This window comes from Dendropsophus ebraccatus, chromosome 10 (genome assembly GCF_027789765.1).
Source record: "Dendropsophus ebraccatus isolate aDenEbr1 chromosome 10, aDenEbr1.pat, whole genome shotgun sequence".
Classification (NCBI taxonomy): Eukaryota; Metazoa; Chordata; class Amphibia; order Anura; family Hylidae; genus Dendropsophus; species Dendropsophus ebraccatus.
The window spans coordinates 46252392-46278290 of NC_091463.1; positions in this window are offsets into that span (position 1 = coordinate 46252392).

A 25899-nucleotide genomic window follows, 5' to 3' on the forward strand; every position below is an offset into this window, starting at 1 on the left:
GCTACTATATAAGACTACAGGGGAGGGCTGGTACTATATGAGACTATAGGGGAGGGCTGGCTATTATATGAAACTATTGGGGAGGGCTGGCTACTATGTAAGAGACTATTGGGGAGGGCTGGCTACTATATGAGACTATTGGGGAGGGCTGGCTACTATATGAGACTATTGGGGAGGGCTGGCTACTATGTAAGAGACTATTGGGGAGGGCTGGCTACTATATGAGACTATTGGGGAGGGCTGGCTACTATATATGAGACTATTGGGGAGGGCTGGCTACTATGTAAGAGACTATTGGGGAGGGCTGGCTACTATATGAGACTATGGGGGAGGGCTGGCTACTATGGGACTATGGGGAGGGCTGGCTACTATATGAGACTATTGGGGAGGGCTGGCTACTATATGAGACTATTGGGGAGTGCCGGCTACTATATGAGACTATTGGGGAGTGCCAGCTACTATATAGGACACTTGGGGGGGGGGGCTGACTATTATTTGGGTACTATTGGGAGGGCTGGCTAATATGTGGGGAAATTTTGGTTGGGTTGGCTATTATATGGGTTGGGGTTTATTCATATCATAGCAATTTATCATGCCATTTATCAAAGTGCACAGTGCTGGGAGATGCACACTACTGACAGTGCCAGAAACACCGCATGCTGCTCTGACAGTGGCAGGACGGCCACATTCACGCTTTAATAATTATCAAGGTTGGCCCGCAAATTTGTCCAATTTTTTAATTTTGGCCCACTATGTATTTGAGTTTGACACCCCTGCTATAGATGTAGAGCATGCCCACTTGTCATGGTTACAGACCTAGGAGTAAAAAGATAACTCTACAAAGACCTCTGTACTGTCCATTCATATGTTCGTACATTGTGATCAAATCGCACCCTAAGACGTCTTTTTTTTCTCTTCACCCGCTCCAGTTTAGTTGTGTCCTAGCGGCGTATAACATGGTATCCCTACAATTCAGTTTGGTACATTTTTCCTCACTGCGTTATTTGGGTTAGTTTTTCAAATATGCAGCTAGCTCTATGTGTTGCACTAAAAAAACTGTGTCTATGTGTCTGCCTAAACACAATCCCAAAAAGGAACATGTCTTAAGGCCCTATTCCACAGAACAATTATCGTCCGTATTCGGCCAGTACGGCTGATAGTCGTCCCGTGGAATAGAAGGCAACGATCAACCAACATAGTTTATGTCCGCTGATCGTTGCAGTCGTTTGTGTTTCAAACATGTTGAAAAACAAATGACTGTCAGAGCAGCGATCTGCTGCTTTTGCTCCATGAAATAGGAGTGGCGGCATCAGACCGCCACTATCCTCTATGGGCTGCCTGGACGATCTAGCGATCACCCGGGCAGCCCCCCCACAGCTCCCCGAAGCCCCTCCCGCAGTCACCCGCTTGCTGCTGCCGCGTGTAATAGTGGTGGCAGCGAGCAGGGAACGAAGAGAAAATGAGCGCTGATAGCGCTTATTTGCTCCTCACTGTTGGCCTGTGGAATAGGGCCTTTAGTACAGTATATGCAGTAATCAAATCTAGGTAACACAATCACTTTAAGGAGGAAGCTATCATGGAGATCAGAGATCTCTCACAGGACATGGGAGCTGTGGAGATGCAGCAGGAAGCTCCTCTGTCTTATATAGTATATCTGTATGTCAGGAAGCAGGGAGAACAGACGCTCGGAAGCCTATTCCAGTGCTGAATTAAAGTAGATTCACATTGGGGAAATTTCAATTGTGCACAGTGCTGAACAATAGTCATTTCTCAAAAAAAGAGTATATGTTATATTTTGATGGTGATGATGATAGTGGCCCAGTTGTATAATGAGACCCTGTGATTATATAGTACACCCTTGCATGCACATCACAAATTAAAACAAACTAAACACCCATTTGCATCATATTGTCATATTCTATCTTATCATAATGATGCAAAAACACCACAAATTCATTCTTTTATGAGACTGTGTTTACACATGCATAGCAATGGACACTGTTAAACTGCCAGCCACAGGGCTGCATTTAGGACGTTCCGGCAACCGATATTGGCTATTGGATATTGGTATTGGCTGAAGGAACGTTCATTTTTTTTACTATTGATTTGCGGACACCGTCGGGTGTGCACGTAAATCAATTAGCCATTCACTTCAATGTAAAGTGTGGCCGCCGCACATAACATTGTGTGAACAGCTATTATTTCCGAACGCTGTTCAGTAAGCAGCGTCTGTGAATAATAGGCAGGTACAATATTTTAATGCCTGTTCTTAACATAACGCTGTGTGAACACAGCAGGAGGCATTGCATTGACTTCAATGTAATGCCGCCCCTGCAGTAAAGAACAGACGCTGATTCCATTGCATTCATCGTTCATTCGTTGTGTGAACATAGCCAAAAGGATTTATGAATGGTTATTTGTACTCTTGTAACTTGCCGCTAACATCACAGACAGTGCATGTCTATACGTTTCATAAAAGTCTTTTTCTATAACATAAATGTGTGGTAATATAATAATATAATTTACAAAATAAACGTTGACCATAAGTATACCAGAAATTCTGGGTGATCAGCTTTCCACTATGGATTATCCTCTGTTCAACCACCTACTTCTGTAAATCCAGCCTCTGTAATTGTTCAACGCTCACCCGAAATATAAATTGTCATAACTGATAGCTATTAAAAATATTCCACGTTCCTCATCAAAAAAATATTTTTTTCTGTTGTTGCCTTTGCAAGCATTGTCTGTGTTTAAAAATCATGCTAGGGCTTTGGTCCCAAAACAACTCTTTTAGGCAAAATAATGATAATAACGATCACGATCATTATTGACAGCCGTCATTGTAAGCTGACGGACGTTGTTTTGCATAAAAAGTGAGAGTACATAGCCTATGAGTTATACAGAATGCTAGTAAGAAACGGCATGGAAATATACCTCAAAATATACACCTGGAAGGTCTGGTCTGTGTGTGATCCCCACCTTAGACATAATCAGTTGTAGTTCTTAAAAATATTCTTGAAAATAACAGAAGAGAAATACTGACTTAATAGCACACATTAAGGCTATGTCGTATTTTTAATTTAATAATGTGTTGACTTTAAGTCTATAGAAAAACAGTCACCTGTTTACACAATGGAAAAAAGGGGTATTTTTTTACAATGTGTGAACAGACTGATATTTTTCAATAATGACTTTATAAGATTCAGAATACGGTCACGTTTAATACCTAGTTTACTGTTCTATTTTGGTAGTGCAATCCATCAAAAAGTCATAGAAACAAAGAAGATTGTTGTCAGAAAAAAAAACACTGCGTCCATCTAGTCTGCCCTTTTAGTATTTCCCTTCTTATTACCTTAGGATAGATGTATGTTTATCCCAGGCATGTTTAAATTCGGTTATTGTAGATTTACCTACCACATTTGCTGTAAGTTTGTTCCAAGCATCTACTACTCTTTCAGTAAAATGATATTTTCTCACGTTGCTTCTTATCTTTCCCCCAACTAACCTCTCACTGTGTCCTCTTGTCATCTGTCATCTGGTTTCTGCAAAAATTAGCAATTTTTTGCCAGTCTACGCCCAGTTTGCCTGATGGGCAGGCAGGCGGACCGAGCAACGCGCAGAGGGGGATTTGCAAGTAGATGAATATAATAATGAAAAACTATGGAAGCTGAGCCTGCAAGGCAGCCTCAGATTTGCCTCTGAATAAATCAGGTGCAGAATACAGGGGCGCAGGCTTAGTTAAAACTAGAGTAGAGATATGCAGATATTGATAAATCCCTTAACAGTATGGGCCCTATTAGACTAACAGATATCTGACAGCTTTTTGCAGCCAAAGCCAGGAATGCAGAAATCCAGTCTTTCCTTTATGACCTGTTCTCTGTTTATGGCCTGTTCCTGGTTTTGGCTGCAAAAATCTGTCAGAAAATCTCTGTAATTTCTGTAGCACAGTAGCTTTTTGGGGAGTGCATAGTCGCTATTTTCTAACTTTGTATCAACAGTCTTTGGAAGCAAAAGCTCCTGTTGGTGTATACACGTGTTATAAGTGAACTTTTCACAGCTTAATTTATTAGTTTTTTATTGTTTTTGTGCATATGCTTCTGCTTAAATGTGCAGATTTGGTGCAAAGGTTCATCTCTATATAATTCCTTGGAAGTATAAACTGAAGTCAGTGCTTTAGAACAAATATTGTCTTCTAGTTATGAATTATCAGACTTTAAAAATAACTAATTTAAGGAAGCAGACTGCAAAAAAATACCATGGAGTGATTCATATTACAACATAACGATCAGTTTCTATAATAAGAACACAGGGTAAGTGTCTCTTCTGTAGGGGAACAGTGAGCCCTGTACTGTACCCAGCCCAACCAGTGAAGTCATCCCCTCTGAGTCAATGGATGTAGCTGCACTGTGGTTATTATATGGGGGCTGTGTTAATCTTTGCAGCATTTTTTTGTGTACAATAACAGTACTGCCACTTCTTATATGACACAGAGGCGGGAGGGTACTGCACACATAGATGATTGTATAAGTGTCTGGCAGTGAGCTAGCATTGCTGGTCACATTCACAGCTCTATGTAAAGTCGCTATAATAACTTGCAGGGTTGACGCTGGGTATATCAATCAATTTTCCTGGTGAGCCCAAGGTAACCCAGTCCGTTACTGCCTTTGATCACCTGTTTCCCAGATAAACAATAAACTGTAAGCAGAAGGGTGCAAGATCTTTTATTCAACCATAAATTCTGGTAGCGGAAAGGTATTAGAGGAAGTGTACTTTTAGTGCTTATCTTCAGGCTCATACAAATACTGACGTGCATTCTGTACATGTTTATCTAAGCTTATCTAAATTATTACTGTTATAACCTACATTGTAAAGATTGACAACCAGGACTACTTGGATCAACATAGACGTCAACAATAGATATGTTTAGCAATACAGATAAAAAAACACAGTACAGGTTAAAGTTAGTAGGTTAGTGCTGCCCTATCTGAGGCAATATAATCTGTTAGACGCTGTAGATTTTAATAATTATATCAAAGATATCGACCATAGTCCTTCTCATTATGTGCCTGCTTTTGGTAGTGCTCAATATGCACTAGGACTTGTTCCCAGCATACAGAGATGATATAAGTTACATATAAACATAACCCAATCTCCCATTATGCATACATAATAATAGCTTCCGCTTTAGGTAATTCTATGGGATATCGTAAGGGGTTTTCCTGGATCGACTGCATTTTTTACTTATTTATGTGTGGTGATATGTCATCAGCAGTGGCGTAGCTATAGGGGTCGTCGGGGTCGCCATGGCGACCGGGCCCCTACGCTAGGGGGGCCTGCACGGCCCCCCCCTTGCCACTTGTGACACTGTCACTTTAAGCATCCCGAGAAGCTGCGGCCGCACAGCTTCTCAGGATGCACAGATCGCTTTGATGTTCCGCCCGCACACTGAGCGGGCGGAACATTAAAGCGATCAGAATACAGGAGAAGGACCTGTCAGCGTCCTCCTCCTGTATTCTCTCCCATAGGCTGCCGGCACTTCATACCAGCAGCCTATGGGAGGCCGGGCCGTGACCTCTCCGGTAGGCGTGATGATGTGACATCATCACGCCTGCCGGAAGTCCCGTCCCTGCGTCTCGCAAGATGGAGCCAGAAGAGGAGGAAGAGATGCTGCCTGCACAGCGCGGATTAGGTGAGTAGGATGTTTGTTTTTTAGGGGCACCTCTGGGGGCATTATTAGTATATGGGGGCACCTCTGGGGGCATTATTAGTATATGTGGGGAACCTCTGGGGGCATTATTAGTATATGGGGGCACCTCTGAGGGCATTATTAGTATATGGGGGCACCTCTGGGGGCATTATTATTGTATGGGGGCACCTCTTGGGGCATTATTAGCTCATGGGGGTACCTCTGGGGGCATCATTATTGTATGGGGGCACCTCTGGGGGCATTATTAGTGTATGGGGGCACCTCTGAGGGCATCATTATTGTATGGGGGCACCTCTGGGGGCATTATTAGTATATGGGGGCACCTCTGGGGGCATTATTATTGTATGGGGGCACCTCTGGGGGCATTATTAGTTCATGGGGGCACCTCTTCGGGCATTATTAGTTCATAGGGGGCAACTCTGTGGGCGTTATTAGCTCATGGGGGCACCTCTGGGGGCATTATTAGTTGATGGGGGCAACTCTGGGGGCATTATTAGTATATGGGGGCACCTCTGGGGGCATTATTAGCTCATAGGGGCCACCTCTGGGGGCATTATTAGCTCATGGGGGCATCTCTGGGGGCATTATTAGTTGATGGGGGCAACTCTGGGGGCATTATTAGTTCATAGGGGGCAACTCTAGAGGCGTTATTAGTTCATGGGGGCACCTCTGGATGCATTATTAGTTCATGGGGGCACCTCTGGGGGCATTATTAGCTCATGGGGGCACCTCTGGGGGCATTATTAGCTCATGGGGGCACCTCTGGGGGCATTATTAGCTCATGGGGGCACCTCTGGGGGCATTATTAGTTGATGGGGGCACCTCTGGGGGCATTATTAGCTCATGAGGGCACCTCTGGGGGCATTATTAGTTCATGGGGGCACCTCTGGGGGCACTATTAGCTCATGGGGGCACCTCTGGGGGCATTATTAGTTCATAGGGGGCAACTCTGGGGGCGTTATTAGTTCATGGGGGCACCTCTGGAGGCATTATTAGTTCATGGGGGCACCTCTGGGGGCATTATTAGTTCATGGGGGCACCTCTGGGGCATTATTAGCTCATGGGGGGACCTCTGGGGGCATTATTAGTTGATGGGAGCACCTCTGGGGGCATTATTAGTTCATGGGGGCACCTCTGGGGGCATTATTAGCTCATGAGGGCACCTCTGGGGGCATTATTAGCTCATGAGGGCACCTCTGGGGGCATTATTAGTATATGGGGGCCACCTCTGGGGGCATAATTAGCTCATGAGGGCACCTCTGGGGGCATTATTATTGTATGGGGGCACCTCTGGGGCCATTATTAGCTCATGGGGGCACAGCAGGGAATCCTACATACAGGGGGCATCCCACATTCCTACTCACTTTACTGCACATTACACCAAACAGCGCAGTTACTATGGGAGCCACCGGAGGGAAGGAAGTTGCTAGAAATGTGCGGAGCCTAAATTGTTTGTCTCGCAGGTTCTAAGGGGATGAAACGTATCTGGAAGGAATCATCATGGCGGTCTGGGCCGGATGGAGAGGAAAAGGGAAAGTGACGCCTCAGATCAAAGAAGACGTCACCGGTGAGTCACTGTATGACGGTTTTCTTATTTTGTAGAACATCATTTAGTAGGGGTGCTCCGAGGTGGAAAAGGTTGGGAAGCGCTGCGCTAATCTGTCCCGCTGCGCCCGCTGGCACATGCTGTCATCTGATTGGGCCTCTTACCTAATCAGATGACAGCAAGTACCAGCGCCCCCTCCTCCAGACATCTGCCTTGGCGGCCCAAGCTGTGTCCTATGGCCGTATCTTTACCGCGTTGAGCTCCAGCTTGTGCTGCATCTACATTATCTGTACTCAGAGATATCACTGTGTTATCTGTGGTGTTACATAGGACTGCAGGAGACATCTACTACATTATCTGTACTCAGAGATATCACTGCGTTATCTGTGGTGTTACATAGGACTGCAGGTGACTACTACATTATCTGTACTCAGAGAGATATCACTGTTATCTGTGGTGTTACATAGGACTGCAGGTGACTACTACATTATCTGTTCTCAGAGGGATATCACTGTTATCTGTGGTGTTACATAGGACTGCAGGTGATATCAGGTGACTTCTCCAGGTTGCAGAAGTTCAAACTTCATCGTGCCCTGCTGACAGTTTATAATGGGAGTTGTAGTTTTGCAGCATGTGGCTCTTCAGGTTGCAGCACTACAACCCCCATCGTTTCCAACTGGCAGTTCATGATGAGAGTTGTAGTTTTTCAGCTGTAGAGTCAAAGATTGGAATACAATGATTAGACAATGACACAGTACAGTCCATTAATTATAGGGGGCAGTAGTGCAGTACATGAGGTGGAGGCAGTGACAGGGCATTAGAACATGGTGGCACATTAGAGTAATTGGATATAACGTTAGATAGGACTTTGCCTGATCGGGTGAGATGGGGGGGCCCCAAGCTAAAATTTTGCACCAGGGCCCATCAGCCTTTAGCTACGCCCCTGGTCATCAGGATTGTGTGCTTCCTTAAAGACACAACTGATCTAGGTCAACAAAAAGGTTGGAAAGCAATTGGCAATTTAACTAAGAAAAAAAAAAATTAATTGTTCTGTAAAGTAGATTTCCAGCAGTAAAGGCTGAGAACTGATGACACATAGCAGGTTGTAGTAAGAAAGGAACACACACACAAAAGGAGTCAATGGGTCCCACTGTTTTAAAACTTAGCTTCCTTCCTTATGATATTACAAGAGCAAGAAACAAATATAAAGGTATTTAGATAGATATACACAATGTCATATGAGGTGTAAAGGATAACATGCAGCTCTGAGATAAAATTACCCATAATGTACAAATAGATAGGTGACACGAATATCTTTAGTGGATTCAGTAAGTTGTTTTTTTTTTTGCTTTTTGTGCTAACGGCAACCAAACAACAAAAGCGGCTCAAGAGAGCCAAAGGAGAACCTGTAAAAACATACAATAGTAGGTCCGCTTTTCCATTGAGATGTATGGATAACATATAGGTATATAGATAACTTAGGGTTACAAAAAATAAGATGAGATGGCATGCAGTGGGCACTGGGGTCCTATGGAGACAGAGGGGGCCTACTATGCCCTTTAGATTCTCTGTCAGATACCAGGTTTAGTCTAGAAATGGCCACACCACATTCTGTCTCTCTTTTGGGGTAAAGGCATAAAGGAGCTTCATTTGTGGAAGAAGACTTCTGTAGACCATTCCCTCGTGTTAAGGGCTAATATCTTCTCTAGCTGCTTGATATGTTTGAGGGTATCAACCAGTGGCGTAGCGACCGCGGTCGCAGGGGTCGCCGCCGCGACCGGGCCGCTACCAAGGGGGGGCCCGCGAGGCCCCCCCTTACCACTGCACTGCCCGCCTCCCACTCCCTCTTGTGACTGCAAGCAATGTTTTGCTTGCGATCACAAGAGGCAGGGGCCCCCGGCTGTCTTGCGGCCCCCAGGGAGCTCTGTGTGCGGCGGGGGGGGGGGGGGGGGGGGGGAAGTACTTCCAGCGCAGGGAGCATCGCGTTAAGAAAAAAAAACAGGTCCCGCGAAGCTCCGCCCCCTCCGCGCTAAGCCCCGCCTCCCGCCGGGGGAAGCCCGCCAGCGCGTGTGACCTGGGGGCTACAGAAATCATGCAGGTGAGTATAGATTTTTTTGTTTTTAAGGGGATGATGGGGTGTAGTGGTATGATGATGGAACAAGAGGATGATGGGGTGTAGTGGTATGATGATGATGATGGAACAAGAGGAAGATGAGGGGTGTAGTGGTATGATGATGATGGAACAAGAGGAAGATGAGGGGTGTAGTGGTATGATGATGATGATGAAGGAACAAGAGGATGATGAGGGGTGTAGTGGTATGATGATGATGATGGAACAAGAGGATGATGGGGGTGTAGTGGTATGGTGATGGAACAAGAGGATGATGAGGGGTGTAGTGGTATGATGATAGAACAAGAGGATGATGGGGGTGTAGTGGTAGGATGATGATGGAACAAGAGGATGATGGGGTGTAGTGGTATGATGATGAAGGAACAAGAGGATGATGGGGGTGTAGTAGTATGATGATGATGATGGAACAAGAGGAAGATGAGGGGTGTAGTGGTATGATGATGATGATGATGAAGGAACAAGAGGATGATGGGGTGTAGTGGTATGATGATGATGATGGAACAAGAGGATGATGGGGATGTAGTAGTATGATGATGGAACAAGAGGATGATGAGGGGTGTAGTGGTATAATGATGATGGAACAAGAGGATGATGGGAATGTAGTGGTATGATGATGATGGAACAAGAGGAGGATGAGGGGTGTAGTGGTATGATGATGGGACAAGAGGATGATGGGGGGTGTAGTGGTATGATGATGATGGAACAAGAGGATGATGAGGGGTGTAGTGGTATGATGGAACAAGAAGATGATGAGGGGTGTAGTGGTATGATGATGGAACAAGAAGATGATGAGGGGTGTAGTGGTATGATGATGATGATGGAACAAGAAGATGATGAGGATGTAGTGGTATGATGATGATGATGATGATGGAACAAGAGGATGATGGGGGGTGTAGTGGCATGATGATGGAACAAGAGGATGATGAGGGGTGTAGTGGTATGATGATGAAGGAACAAGAGGATGATGAGGATGTAGTGGTATGATGATGATGGAACAAGAGGAGGATGAGGGGTGTAGTGGTATGATGATGGAACAAGGGGATGATGGGAATGTAGTGGTATGATGATGATGGAACAAGAGGAGGATGAGGGGTGTAGTGGTATGATGATGATGGAACAAGAGGATGATGAGGGGTGTAGTGGTATGATGGAACAAGAAGATGATGAGGGGTGTAGTGGTATGATGATGGAACAAGAAGATGATGAGGGGTGTAGTGGTATGATGATGGAACAAGAAGATGATGAGGGGTGTAGTGGTATGATGATGGAACAAGAAGATGATGAGGATGTAGTGGTATGATGATGATGATGATGGAACAAGAGGATGATGGGGGGTGTAGTGGTATGATGATGAAGGAACAAGAGGATGATGAGGATGTAGTGGTATGATGATGATGGAACAAGAGGATGATGAGGATGTAGTGGTATGATGATGAAGGAACAAGAGGATGATGAGGATGTAGTGGTATGATGATGATGGAACAAGAGGATGATGAGGGGTGAAGTGGTATGATGATGAAAGGGCAGGAGGATGAAGGGGTAGTAGTATTATGGTGGAGGTGGTTGTAGTATGATGATGGAGGGGCAGGAGGATGAAAGGGGTAGTAGTATGATGATGGAGGGGCAGGAGGAGGGGACAACATGGGGGGCATCTGTAAGGGGGATAAAATGGGGGGCATCTATATGGTTGATAACATGGGGGCAATCTATATGGGGGATAACATGGGGGGCATCTATAATAGGGACAACACAGGGGGCCATCTATAATGGGGAAACATTGGGGGGCCATCTATAAGGTGGACTACACAGGGGGTGTATACAATAGGGGGATATGTACTATAAGGGAGTCACATAGAGTCAGGCTACCCACTAAATGAGGGTGTAAAGGGGCCAATACAGATGTGCAGTTTGTAGAGAGATGAGGATGGTGTCAGTGTGAGGAGCCTAATATGTTTGTCTGGCAGATTCTGTGGATTCGTGGATCCAAAAAGTTCTCATAATGGCCCTGGGCAGATGGAGAAGATGAAAAGGGAAGAACTCCGATCAGAGAAGACTTCCCCTGTGAGTCACCTGATATATTTGCACTGTAATGTATATGGTGTATAGAGCCTGTGTAGAGCTGGGGCCACCTCTATATGACTGGATGAGGTGATATTGGTCTATGTACAGAGGATTTTATTCAGTAGCAGCGGTTGTGTTAGTCAGTATGTGGTAAGGGGGGGGGGCCCAAGTTGACCTCTTGCACCAGGGCCCAAGAGACATTAGCTACGCCCCTGGTATCAACTACTTCTGGCAGAGAAGGTTTCTCAGCATTTAACCAATGGCGAAGTAAACACTTCGTAAACCCCCAATAAGATGAAGGCAACATAGCAGACCCTGTTTGTACATAGTGGAATAACCATTTTAGTTGTGTTTTGTCTAGAAAATGACCCCATATCTTGGGTAGAAAAGGGATTTTTATTGCCCCAAACCTTTTGGGAATGCAAGCACGACCATATATCATCAGTTTGTATAACAGGTGACCAATGGTAAAATAGGCCCACCGCAGTTTTTTGGAATGCTTTTTGTTTAAGATACTGGTAGATATGTGATAGGGAGTCTGTTTATGAGATCAGCCACCTTATAAACACCTATCTCTCTCTAGACAGCAAAGAGTATGTTTTGTGTGCATATACTTGGAGAGGCAATATGGAGGTTATATAATTTTCTGACCGCCTTCCAAGTAGCTATGGTGTCCCTAAGTATGGTGCAATTTTTAGTTTATTGAGGAAAAAAACTTCGGGGAGATACAATTTGTTATAAGCCATGCTGAAGCTAAAATTGTTGAAGGCAGATTGAAACCTCTTGACCCCATGTGTGGTAACAATCAAGGGATAGTTTGCCTTGGAAAAAGTAATTTAGAGAAGGACATCATTTTTAGCAAATGAACTCTTCCCATAAAGGATACAGGTAAAGATGCCCAACTTTCACGTTCTGATATACATTTTTTTTAATAAGAGGAGTGTAATTGAGTTTGCATAAAGACAACTTCTTTTAGCATGGGATGAGATATAGGACAAAGTCTTATGGTCCTTTTAAATACACAGATTTCTCGTCCACGGGGGCAGCAAATGATCGTTGGCTCATTTGCTGTGCCTTTACACGGCACAATAAATCGAACATATGGGCTGCATGAATGATCTTTGTAACGCTCATGAACCCTGGAAACTGACAGCACAGATATGTATATATATCCATGGGGTCAGTTTCTAGATCACAATCAGCAGTCCATACATACCAGCCACATGGCTTGTGATCCCATTCTCTGGCTATCCGGCCTTGCACTGGCTGTATCTTCAGGCCCCATCTCCTCTGGCTGTCAATTATTCCGGAGGTGGCAGCAGCTTGATGTTACAGCAGTGGCCGATGGACCGAGGAACCAGAAGCCGGATCATAAGCAACGTGACTGGTATGTATAGACTGCGGATTGTGATCTGGAAACTGACAGCATGGATATACTGTATACAAATCTGTGCTGTCAGTTTCTCTCTATCTTCACAGGAAGAGGTGCAGGTGATAAAGATAAATTTTTGAGCATGGTCAAAGATTCGATCAGCCTATAATCCGCATTTCCTGGCCTTCAGCTGATCGCTGCCCCTTTTACACAGGACCATTATACATTGCAGGAGCATCTCTAGTGACGCTTCTGGCCGATAATCAGCTAGAAGTGTAAATTAGTCAGAAATGTAAGTGGACCCTTATTTATATCTTTATGTAGTACTAAAACTGGGTTTTCTGGAACACTGTGAGTAATAGTAAATGCATCTCAACATGTCTCATGTACAATAAAAGCTATTGTTTGCTAAGAAGGAAATTCCCTGCTTAATACTCTACTTCCAGACAATATAATATTCTTTGCAAGTAGATGGATACTAGCTTCTAATAGTATTTGAGGAATTATTCCACAATGAAGCTATATTTATAGTACCAAGAAGTTACTCATTTATAAATAGTAGGTTGTGGTGCGCATGATGTAGACTTGCCTGATCATGTGTCTGCTCGCCGCCATACTGCAACATTGTACATATGATCAACTGCAAAATAAAGGTGAAACAGTCTCTTCTACTTATCATAGGAGCAGATAAAATCCACTATCTGCATGTACTCTTGTTATATGTTAAAGGCTATGTTCATATAACGTTTGAACTTCAATGAATTGCCATTGCAGTCAGTTAAATCGCGGCAATAATTGAGATTTATTAAATATCAAATCGCCTTTTCATTATCTTTGACGTTGTGTGAACATAGCCAAAGCCGGTAATAAGCACAATTCAATGTCATATTCCCTGCGATCATTTGTAATTGTAGAGACATGGGGGGGGGGACGCTCAAATCTAGCAGTCCAACTGCACATGAATACTAAGAAATATAAAGTTTCACATGTTCAATAGTATTTCAATATTTAGCATACACATAAATATCTAGTACATACATACACATATTTATCTTTGATATATATTGATAAATAGAACGGGTTCAAAGACAGACTACAAAAATGGTGGAGGGTGTGAGGCATAAAACATATCAGGAAAGACTTGAGGATTTGAGTCTGCATAGTCTGGAGAAAAAAGGGGAAAGGGGGGACATGATTGAAACCTATAAATATGTTAAAGGACTAAATATGGTTCAGGAGGGAAGTGTTTTTAGTAAAAAACTGAACTCAAGAACAAGAGCACACAGTGAGAGGTTATCTGGGGGAAAGATCAAAAGCAACGTGAGAAAATATCACTTTACTGATATTTATTTGTAGATACATTCACATATTTATCTTGTATATACGCATAGTTTCTTTTTGTTTGTTTTTTAACAAATATTCTTCTGATTGTAAATGACCTAAACAGTTTTAAAGGTTTCTATGTGTTGTCATATATAACTAAGGGATTTCCTCATGGGGATAAGGAAATAGGGTCATAGTAACAGATAAGAATATTCTATGAATCATTGTAAACAAAATGTTGGATACATGGTGTAACCCAGTTGGCTGAACAGAGCTGTGATCAGAATTTTATATGAAAGCTCTAGAAGGCATATATAACAAAACCTGACAGAAGTAAGAAGAAGAAGAATGCCCTGTCCTAAAGAAATATAATGTAAGTGCATAAGCAGAGATAAATGATGCTATTCAGGTTTGAATTTTACAAAAGATAGGCCATCTATTTTACATCTTGAAAAAAACTTTCAAGTAATTAAAGCTATTAACGTATGGGTGCGATAAGGGGTTAACATATTGATTGTTTTGAGGAAGAAAACTAAAATGTAACATATACTGTAATATGTTAATAAGTCTTAATAATCACACACATTTACACATTGGCCCAGGTTTACTAATATAATCTAAGGGTACATCTACACATACAACCGCTTCACACTTTGACACTGCTTGCTTTCATCAGCTGAGGCGTCATCATCTGTCTCACTATTGCCAATATGTGGAAAAAGTCACAGACGAACAAGTTGCCCACTTATGGCTATAAATAAAATTTTTTTGCAATGATACTTAAATTACAGAAGCTTACTCCAAACAATGCAAACTGGTGCAACATAAATGTGAAAAAATATTATACTCCACACTACTGGAGTAGGGGGAAAAAGTAGATTGCAATAGTGGGCAGGGTGGGGATAACCTCTCCTGCAAGATATACTGGCCCTGCCTTTTGGGGGTACCCTCCTCCTTAATATGGTGGCCCCAACCAACTTCATAGTCCCTATCCTAGGCTCAGTGCAAGGAAAAAACAAAAAAAATGGTGATGTCACACATGTATAACACAGCGATATATAGACAAAACATAGGACACGGATCAAATCAATCCTCCAACAGGTTTCTTCTGTCAAATGACATAGGATCATCAGGGAACAGTTGGTGTCTGGCAATTAATGCCAACAAATAGCAATTCAGATATTTTCAGTGGAGTATAATTAAGGTCTAGAATGAAGTGGGTGAGATCGATTCAACTGGCACCAGCTGCTATAAACACTCAACGGAAAACAGGGATAAGGGAACACACAGCGTGGACGGTGCAGGACAAACCAAATGTTCGGGGTGCTGTGAACAGGTAAGGAGTAGAATGCAAACTTCAAGACAAAGGATTCCGCACTCACCGAATCGAGCAAAGTGGGTTTATTCTCTGATCACCGAAGGCTTCAGCTGGGAGGGGGAAAGATGTTAAGCAGGTACGCTCTGGGCAGCTACAATTGTTTCTCGCCTGCTCGGTGCTTCGTCTGGCTGTGAGCAACCAATAATTAAGGTCTAGATAGCAATATCCATAATAAACATAATGCAGAGACTATGCTTATGTAATACACTAAAGTGCAGATGCAGTAGAAAGTGTTAAATACGTAGTACCATGAGAATGCCCCAATTTGAATGCAGGGTGCTGATTAAATAGTACCAAAAGTGCACAGGGGTAACTATCAGCCTAATAATCCCCAATCAGTGAAATCATGGATCAGAGACCAATGTCAAAGCACTAGTACATATATCCATTCAAAGTTGCAAACATAACCCATATATGTATGAATCTCCTGCAAAACCATGATATGAGTAGTGCTCCATGGTAAAAACATATCAAAAGAGGCACAACAGTTCACAAGCTGATAAACTGCCATTAATAATGCAATAACTATTACTCATTTATGGATAAACTTCTGTCCCCATGTTCCCTTCAATATGGGATCGATAATGTAAAGCAGTGCTTCCCAACCTTTTCCACCTCGGGGCACCCCTTGGAAAAAAACATTAGCTTGGGGCACCCCTACTAAATAATGTTCTACAAAATAAGAAAACTGTCATACAGTGACTCACAGGTGACGTCTTCTTTGATCTGAGGCGTGACTTTTCCTTTTCCTCTCCATCCAGTCCAGTCCTCCATGATGATTCCTTCCAGATATGTTTCATCTCTTCAGAACCTGCGAGACAAACAATTTAGGCTGCGCACATTTATAGCAACTTCCTTTCCTTTGTCCCTCCTGTAGGCTCCCATAGTAACTGCGCTGTTTGGTGTTATGTGCAGTAAAGCGAGTAGGAATGTGGGATGCCCCCTGTATGTAGGATCCCCTGCTGTGCCCCCATGAACTTATAATGCCCCCAGAGGTGCCCCCATTAACTAATAATGCCCCCAGAGGTGCCCCCATGAATTAATAATGCCCCCCAGAGGTGCCCCCATGAATTAATAATGCCCCCCAGAGGTACCCCCATGAATTAATAATGCCCCCCAGAAGTTCCCCCATGAACTAATAATGCCCCCAGAAGTGCCCCCCCATGAACTAATAATGCCCCCAGAAGTGCCCCCCCATGAACTAATAATGCCCCCAGAGGTGCCCTCATGAATTAATAATGCCCCCAGAGGTGCCACCATGAACTAATAATGCCCCCCATGAACTAATAATGCTCCCAGAAGTGCCCCCATGAACTAATCATGCCCCCAGAGGTGCCCCAGGAACTAATAATGCCCCCAGAGGTGCCCCTCATGAACTAATAATTCCCTCAGAGGTGTCCCCATGAACTATTAATGCCCCCAGAAGTGCCCCCCATGAATTAATAATGCCCCCAGAGGTGCACCTAAAAAAAAAAAACATCCTACTCACCTAATCCACGCTGTGCAGGCAGCAGCTCTTCTCCTCTTCTGGTTCCATCTTGCGAGCCGCAGAGACGGGACTTCAGGCAGGCGTGATGACGTCACATCATTATGCCTGCCGGAGAGGTCACGTTCCGGCGTCCCATAGGCTGCATGTATGAAGTGCCACTCACTGTGAGGGCGGAACATCAAAGTGATCCGTCAACCCGAGAAGCTGTGCGGCCGCAGCTTCTCAGGATGCTTAAAGAGACAGTGAAAATTCCCACCAGGATCCCGCTGCACCCCTGGCGGGTTCTCGCGGCACCCCAGTGTGCCGAGGCACCCCGGTTGGGAAAGGCTGATGTGGAGTCACGGCCAATATGATCACTGGTCATTCATCAACCTAGGAGTAATACTTACCCCTCTCACTGCTTGTTTTATATAAAATGTAGGAATTCCTTTGAATTAGCACATGTGGATAACTCCAAGTTCCGGACGGTGGTGCTCTGTGTGCATCTCACTTCTCCGTCTGACCTCATGCGCAGGCTATTTCGGGGAGCAGTCATGGCACCTCCAGTTAGTGGAACGCAAAATGCAGTCCATTGTCTGAGGAGTTGCCAAAATACAAGATAGATGTTATACGTAATATGTGGAAAAGATAGAAAAGCAGAAAAACGTCAAGGTGCTATAGTGTAGTTAGGCCAAGAGTACTAGATTAGTGTATACATAATATTGTAAGACTAACTTGATAGTGTTGTGCTAGGAGGCAGGTACAACACTACTGAGCATGAATAACAATAAATGTCCGCTGCTTGGATTATAGTCCTAACTTGCACCATCTGTCACAATTTGTTCATCCACAGATATGGATTCCACTTGTGTTGCCTTGGCGCAGGAGAAACGTGCAGCCACTAAGTACTCCAAGAGGCAATTCTTGGTGTTTATTTACAGAAACAATATGAGCCATTTTGGAGCTGTACTAGCGCCTTTCTCAGGCTCCTAATAACTAGTACACTAAAACAATCTTATATTCCCCTATGTCCCCCATCAAAAATGGAAGAGGTGGGAGCATAACAATAAAAAAACATAAATCACATACATATACATAATACAATGTATATAAATGACAAGTCTGGTATACTCACTGAGACATATACAGTAGGAGGTATATGAACTCTAATTTTCAAGTGGTCATAGGCCAGAGGGTTTTATTCAGGTAAGTATTAACAATCCCATAACACAAAGAAATGGCAATTCATGAGAGTTTCACGTGTGTTTATTGAACCAGTTTGTACATATATTATCACTTGTGGATGTTTCAGTCCTTTGAATTTTATCAATGAGGCATCTAAAATTGTATACAAATACGTTGTTAGTAAAGTGTTAAGAACATACAATACTACATTCTACACGAGAAATTATGTTGTACACTATGTCAGTCACTAGGCAGCATATTTGTCTCATTTGGAAATATAGAATACTAGGAAGGATAGCTAGTAGTGATGAGCAAGTACTAAAATGCTCAGGTGCTCGTTACTTGAGACGAATATCTCCCGATACTCGAATGCTCGTTTCGAGTAACGAACCCCATTGAAGACAATAGGAGACTCGAGCATTTTTGCAGGGGACCCAAGTTCAGTAGGGGGAAGGTCGTGTGAAAACCTGTCAACCTCAGAAAATGATGGAAACACCACGGAAATGGACAGGAAACAGCAGGGGCAGCATGTATGCATGCCTCTGAGGCTGCCTAATGGCACTATTATGCTAAATTCTGTGCAACAGCCTGGTTAAAACAGAGGTAGGCATATGGACCACCCAAAAACTCAGCCTGATACAGCATGGCAGTGAGAACACAGGGAACCATTAAAACAGAGGAAGCATATCATGAACCAGCCAAAAATTTCAGCCTGGCACAGCATGGCGGTGAGGACAGAGTGAATTATACCAGACCTAGCATGGCAGTGAGCACACAGAGAACCATTAAAAGTGAGTAAAGAAGCAAGTGAGCCTCCCAAAAATTAGGCCAAACACAGCATGACATTGAGCACACAAAGAACCATTAAAAGTGAGTGAGGAAGCAAGTGAGCCTCCCCAAAATTAGGCCAGACACTGTATGGCATTAAACACACAGGGAACTCCCGGGAGCAGCAGTAGCCAACATGGATGCCAGTTAAGGCCCAGCAGTAGCCAACACGGAGGCAAGGGCAGGCACAGCAGTAGTCAACATGGATGCCAGTAAAGGCCCAGCAGTAGCCAACATGGAGGCAAGGGCAGGCACAGCAGTAGTCAACATGGATGCCAGTTAAGGCCCAGCAGTAGCCAACATGGAGGCAAGGGCAGGCACAACAGTAGTCAACATGGATGCCAGTAAAGGCCTAGCAGTAGCCAACATGGAGGCAAGGGCAGCATGGTGGCTCAGTGGTTAGCACTGGGTTCAAATACAACCAAGGACAACATCTGCAAATAGTTTGTATGTTCTCTCTGTGTTTGCGTGGGTTTCCTCCGGGTACTCCCGTTTCCTCCCACACCCAAAAACATACAGATAGGTGAAGCGCTGCAGAATCTGTGTGCGCTATACAAATAAAAAAAAATTTAAAACAAGGGCAGGCACACCAGTAGTCAACATGGATGCCAGTGAAGGCCCAGCAGTAGTCAACATGGATGCCAGTTAAGGCCCAGCAGTAGCCAACATAGAGGCAAGGGCAGGCACATCAGTAGTCAACATGGATGCCAGTTAAGGCCCAGCAGTAGCCAACATGGAGGCAAGGGCAGTAACATCTGTAGTTAACATGGATGCCAGTTAAGGCCCAGCAATAGCCAACATGGAGGCAAGGGCAGGCACAGCAGTAGTCAATATGGATGTCCATTACCAGCAGTAGCCAACAGGTAGTGCCCCCAGCACCCTTTCGATTTTCAATTTGACTGTAGCAGTTGGGTTAACATTCTATTGAAGTTCTATGCAGGTGTACTACAAATCCCAGCAATACAGTGTAGTACCCACTGGTTTAGGGGGGGGCTGTACGGTACAATGTGGTAGTGGCTGGACCTAGACACACGCTGTGATACCCCCTTTCAATTAGCAGTGAAGTTTTATGCAGGTGTACTACAAAGCCCAGCAATACAGTGTAGTACCCACTAGTTTAGGGGGGGGGCTGTACGGTACAATGTGGTAGTGGCTGGACCTAGACACACGCTGTGATACCCCCTTTCAATTAGCAGTGAAGTTTTATGCAGGTGTACTACAAAGCCCAGCAATCCAATGTAGTACAGCAGCACCACCAGCCCCAAAATAAAAAAAAGAGTACACTGAGCACTTCTTAGGGGTCTGTATGCAACACCTAATGTCCCCTTTCTGCCAGCAGCCGATCACCACAGTGTGCTGCTAAAATCGTGGTAGCAGCACTGCAAGTCCCAGCCAGCAGCCTGTAGTAATACTATTAAAAAACTATTTGAAGCCCTGAAAAGGGCTGTTTGTTTGTATTGCTAGTATTCTCTGCCTACTGGAACGCTAAATCCTACACTGACGCTCTCTCCCTGACCAGCAGCAACTCTGTCCCTGATCTCTCACAGCATGCGCCTGAAGCGAGTACTGCCGGCTGCGCTTTTTATATGGCAGGGTCATCTGATCTGGCCAACCAATCGCTGCTATCGACATGTATGGGTCCCATGTGATCACAGGATGTACCAAAGAGTCTCCTGCATGTTTATTGGCTGAGAAATAGCGCCCAAACTTACAGGAAACGGATGATGAGATTTTCTCGAGTATCGCGAGATGCTTGTCCGAGTAACGAGTACCATCGAGTACCCTAATACTCGAACGAGTACCAAGCTCGGACGAGCATGCTCGCTCATCACTAATAGCTAGCACTCCTATATCATACTTAAAAGACACATCTATATTAGGGTATAACCAAAGCTACATCATAACAGATCTTATGTATACTGAGCTGTGAACCACTATAGACTTCACTTAACAGGGCAAGATCTATATACTTAAAATGGCAGGCGGCAGAAAGGCATATACTTTACATGGCAGGGGGTGGAAAGGCATACTTACATAAGCAGTGATGTGGGAAGAAAAGAAGATAGTGCCTGCAAACTAACAGCAATCAAGGAATGAATGAAGTCAGAAGAGTAATGGTGCGTTTACACAGGCAGATTTATCAGACAGATTTTGGAAGCCAAATCCAGGAATGGATTTGAAAAGAGCAGAAATCTCAGTCTTTCCTTTATGACCCGTTCCCTGTTTATGGTCTGTTCCTGGCTTTGGCTTCAAAAATCTGTCAGATAAATCTGCCTGTGTAAATGCACCATAAGGGTCCATTTACATAGAAAGATTATCTGACAGATTATCTGCCAAAGATTTGAAGCCAAAACCAGAAACAGACTATAAACAGAGATCAGGTCATAAAGGAAAAACTGAGATTTTTTTCATCCATTCCTGGCTTTGGCTTCAAATCTTTTGCCGATAATAAGGGCCGTATTAACCACTAGGCACCCGTGGTCCGGTGCCTAGGGCAGCACCAGTTTAGACCCGCCAGTAAATCTGGAGTCTTTTTAAGGGGAGATAGTGGTATTGGTCTGGTATGGCAATGTATGGCCTAAGACTAATTAAATATCAATATGATGTTTATAAACTAGAAAATCCTGAAGCTAATTGGTGAGTGAAGATGGGGCATCCTCAGGTTTAGTGCCTAGGGCAGCAGCAACTGGTAATACAGCCCTGCAGATAATCTGTCAGATAATCTCTCTGTGTAAATGGACCCTAATTACTTAGGAAAATCATATGTAATATATGTAATCATATTTCAAATCTCACTGATCTATGTGCACAACAGGCTGGCTGGCCAGAGTGGCGTCTAAACGATAAAATGATGGGTTGTTACATGGGGGAGATGATGTCATTACCTCTGTATAGTGCCGAGTGTGATGGATATGCATAGTAAGTATAAATCAGGATTTAGTAACAATGGAATATGGGGGGATTTATCAAAGTGGTGTAAAGTAGAATTCCAGATTCCACTTTTCTTTCCTCACAGATTCTTTGAAAAGTGAAAGGTGGAATCTAATTGGTTGCTAGGGGCAACTGAGCCAATTCTACTTTACACCAGTTTGATAAATCTCCCCCAATGTCTCTAGTGACTCACAAACTTCACATACTAATTGGTAATATATCATTAAGAGAATGAATGGTTGCAATAATTAAATGTATAGATGGTAGAATGTACATCAATGTAGCATGGATTGGAGTGTGGAGAGAGAAAAAATAAAATAAAAAAAAAATATATATGCACAAGCCAAAAAGACAGAAATGGCTGCACATCGCACCCATGGCTGACACGAAAGCTTATTCAGCTACATTTAAAACCAACATCAGAAGTTAGTATATAATTTGGCCAAACCATATTGCCTCATGTACCACGTGCAGGTCTTCTGATACACATGAGTCCCTAACCAAAAAACATCACTGTGCCGGTCAGCAACCACAATCCCCGCAAAATGTGCGCAAGCAGAGAAGGGGGGCCACGGAATGGCCCTGCAACCCCATTGTCACAGGACCAGACCCTAAAGGGCCCCCCCCCCCAACCCTGCAGGCACCGCCGGCGGAAAAAGTGGACGCCAAGCAACACAAGTGTGAACAAGCTCTTACTTCTCTCCATTCCTCTGCAGGTAGAATGGGAGAATGCTAGGAGATCCTCCCCTTACGTCTTGCGGGGATTGTGGTCGCTGACCGGCATAGTGATGTTTTTTGGTTAGGGACTCAAGTGTATCAGAAGACCTGCACGTGGTACATGAGGCAATATGGTTTGGCCAAATTATATACTAACTTCTGATGTTGGTTTTAAATGTAGCTGAACAAGCTTTCGTGTCAGCCATGGGTGCGATGTGCAGCCATTTCTGTCTTTTTGGCTTGTGGATAAAAAAAATATATATATATATTGGGGAAGATATTTTCCAAAAAGGGGAAAAAAGTTAAACATATGAATTATATGAAAAACAAACAACCCGACATTGTTACACTGAAAGATAACACAGAGAAAATGAAAAATTGGAAAATAGAAAAAATATTATAAAATAAAAAGATAAAAATCTCTAGGATCAAAGTAATAAAAATAATCATAAATAAAAGCTAAAATTTTTTTTATTAAGGATGGCCCAAACCTGCCGAGGTTCGGGTTCGTATGAACCCGAACGCTCAGCATCAGACTCCCGCTGTCTGCCCGCTCCGTGCAGCGGGTGGATACAGCGGGAGGACCGCCTGGAAAACTGGGATACAGCCTATGGCTATGGCTGTATCCCAGTTTTCCAGGCGGTCCTCCCGCTGTATCCACCCTCTCCACGGAGCGGGCAGACAGCGGGAATCATTGGCAAGAGTTCGGGTTCGTACGAACCCAAACCTCGTCAGGTTCGGACCATCCCTAAAAAATATATTATGTAGAGTGTAAAGCAGGGGTCTCAAACTCGCGGTCCGCGGGCCAACTGCGGCCCTTGGGACACTAGTTTGCAGCCCCCACCTCAATGGTAACTTTACTGTAAGTGCGGCCCTGTGTCACTGACAGTGGCGGATTATAATGTGGGCGGTTTGGGCGGCCGCCCGGGACCCGAGGCTCCGGGGGGCCCATGCCACCACCTACATTATTAGTTTGCTGGGCCCCAAAGTGATGTGCTGCTGTGGTGTGCGCTGTCCCTGGAGTCTGGATGTCGTCTGCCTCGCTCTTGCGAGCCAGATGCGGCTCTTTATATGGCCGCATCTGGCTCGGAGATCGCCCTGCTGCTGCTGTCCGCCTCACCTACTGGCTGCCTGTAGCACCCGAACGTGCTCCTCCTATCCAATCAGCGGAGATCGGGAGCGTGGTGCGCTGCAGCGGGCCGTGATGCACGCATCCAATCAACGTGTGCGCTACGGCCCGCCACAGCGCACCACGCTCCCGATCTCCGCTGATTGGAGGAGCACGTCCGAGGGCAGGGGGGGGGAAACATGGGGATGGGGGAGAGAAACAGCGGAGAAAAGCATGGGGGAGAGAAGCAGGGGGGAGAGAAACAATTTGATGACATTGGAATGTTTTTGTAAGAGCTTTTTTTGTGGAAACCCTGATGCGGCCCAGCCTCACCCAGACTCTACCTCCAGCGGCCCCTGGGTAAATTGAGTTTGAGACCCCTGGTGTAAAGTATAAATCTAGAGACATATAGAAGAGCTGGCATTCCTGAGGGCACAAAGCCGAGGTCTATATTTGGAGGAGTAACCAGACATCACTTCCTGTGACGTCAGCAGATACGGATCAGATAAGTATCTAAAACTCCTTACAAATGTGGTGGAGGTCATGTATGTAATCCAGGTTTTTTTTGTTCAAATTACGTCAAAATTCTGGGTCATTTTCATAAGTAAATGTCCCCCATTGTACAATTTTTTTTTCCTTTTTCCTACCGCTCCTTCCAGAAGAATGTAGAGCAGATTCTGTCATTCTAAAACTGGTGTTTCTTTCACCAGTACTATAAAGACTATTTTGAGTTTATGTAACCTAATGACCTTGAAGTGAAAAAACAGATTTCAACAGTAGGCTGTTTACTTTTACACATTATCATGATGAAGTTACAAGAGAAAAGATTAATAAAGGAAACTAGCTGACAGGTTTGTAAGGTATGAGGGAACACTGCAGGTGGCAATGGTAAATGCTCCTACAATGAGTCATTATTAGCAGGGACTTTCCTGGTAGATGGGGCTTACAAATTATGACATTCTTGGATTTATTCATATTAGGAAGAGTATTGTATAATTACAACTTAAAGGGGTATGCCACTTAATAAAAAATGCTTCTTTAACCCCTTCCCGCTGCTGCACCGGAAATTAACGTTGCTGCAGCCTATGCCGGTGGCTGCAGCAATGCAAATTCACGTTCCCTGGATGACACAGGCACAAAAACTGTGCCTGTGTAATCTGCAGCGGGCCCCAGCTGTCAGTGATAGGCGGGGACCCACCGCAACTGTCAGCACCAGTGCTGACAGTCAACCCTATAGATACTGCGGTCAGCCCAACTGCAGCATCTAGAAGGCTTAATACAGAGAATTCTCCCTTTACATAAGGGCTCTGCAAGACTTCTGGGTTCCTGGCTAGGGAGGCCACAGGGAACGGAGGGAGGTAAGGCTGCACGGCTGTGAGCTCTGCCCCCTCCCCATCTCTCCTTTGCATCAATGTTGGGAAAGGGTTAAGATATACCTTAAAAAATAAAGCTCTTTGTAAATATAACTTATTATGCTTTTACAGCCATTCCGCTGCATCAGCACATCACTCACCACCTTCTCTCTTTCTCTTTTAGAAATTATAGCTTATTATTATAGTGTTATTACCATTAATTGTATTTAAAGAGTACCTGTCATGAAAAATTTGCCCTTCTTCTCCTTCCACAAAAGTGTACAGTACAGCCAGAAATCTCAGTTTAGTAATTCTAAAATCTATTGTCATATGTTATTCTCCCTTCCTACATGGTTATGAGACACCAGGTTTGTCATTAAATGATGACTTGTTTATGTTACAAGAGATTCATAAAAAGTCACTCACGGGTTAGTAAAGTATAATGGGAGCTATGACATTAACTCATAAACTTATTTGTCACTTTTAGGAATTTTTCCTGGTAAATAGGATTATAATAAAGTCATTAGGACTTATTAATTTATGACTTCTGAAGTCTGTATTTTATTTCCCTGTTCCCTATATGAACCACAACTGTACTCATACTAAGAATACTAAAGCCTAGGAATTACAAGATCAGCTGGTAATGAAACGCAGGGAAAGGTGTGATTGATGACCTGATCATTGACGTTAAAAATCTGGGTTCATTTTGTACTTTGTGTGTCACACATTGTTCACAATACAACCAGTGACATTAACCCAAGAAGTCAGCATTGGCTGAGGTACAATTGAGTG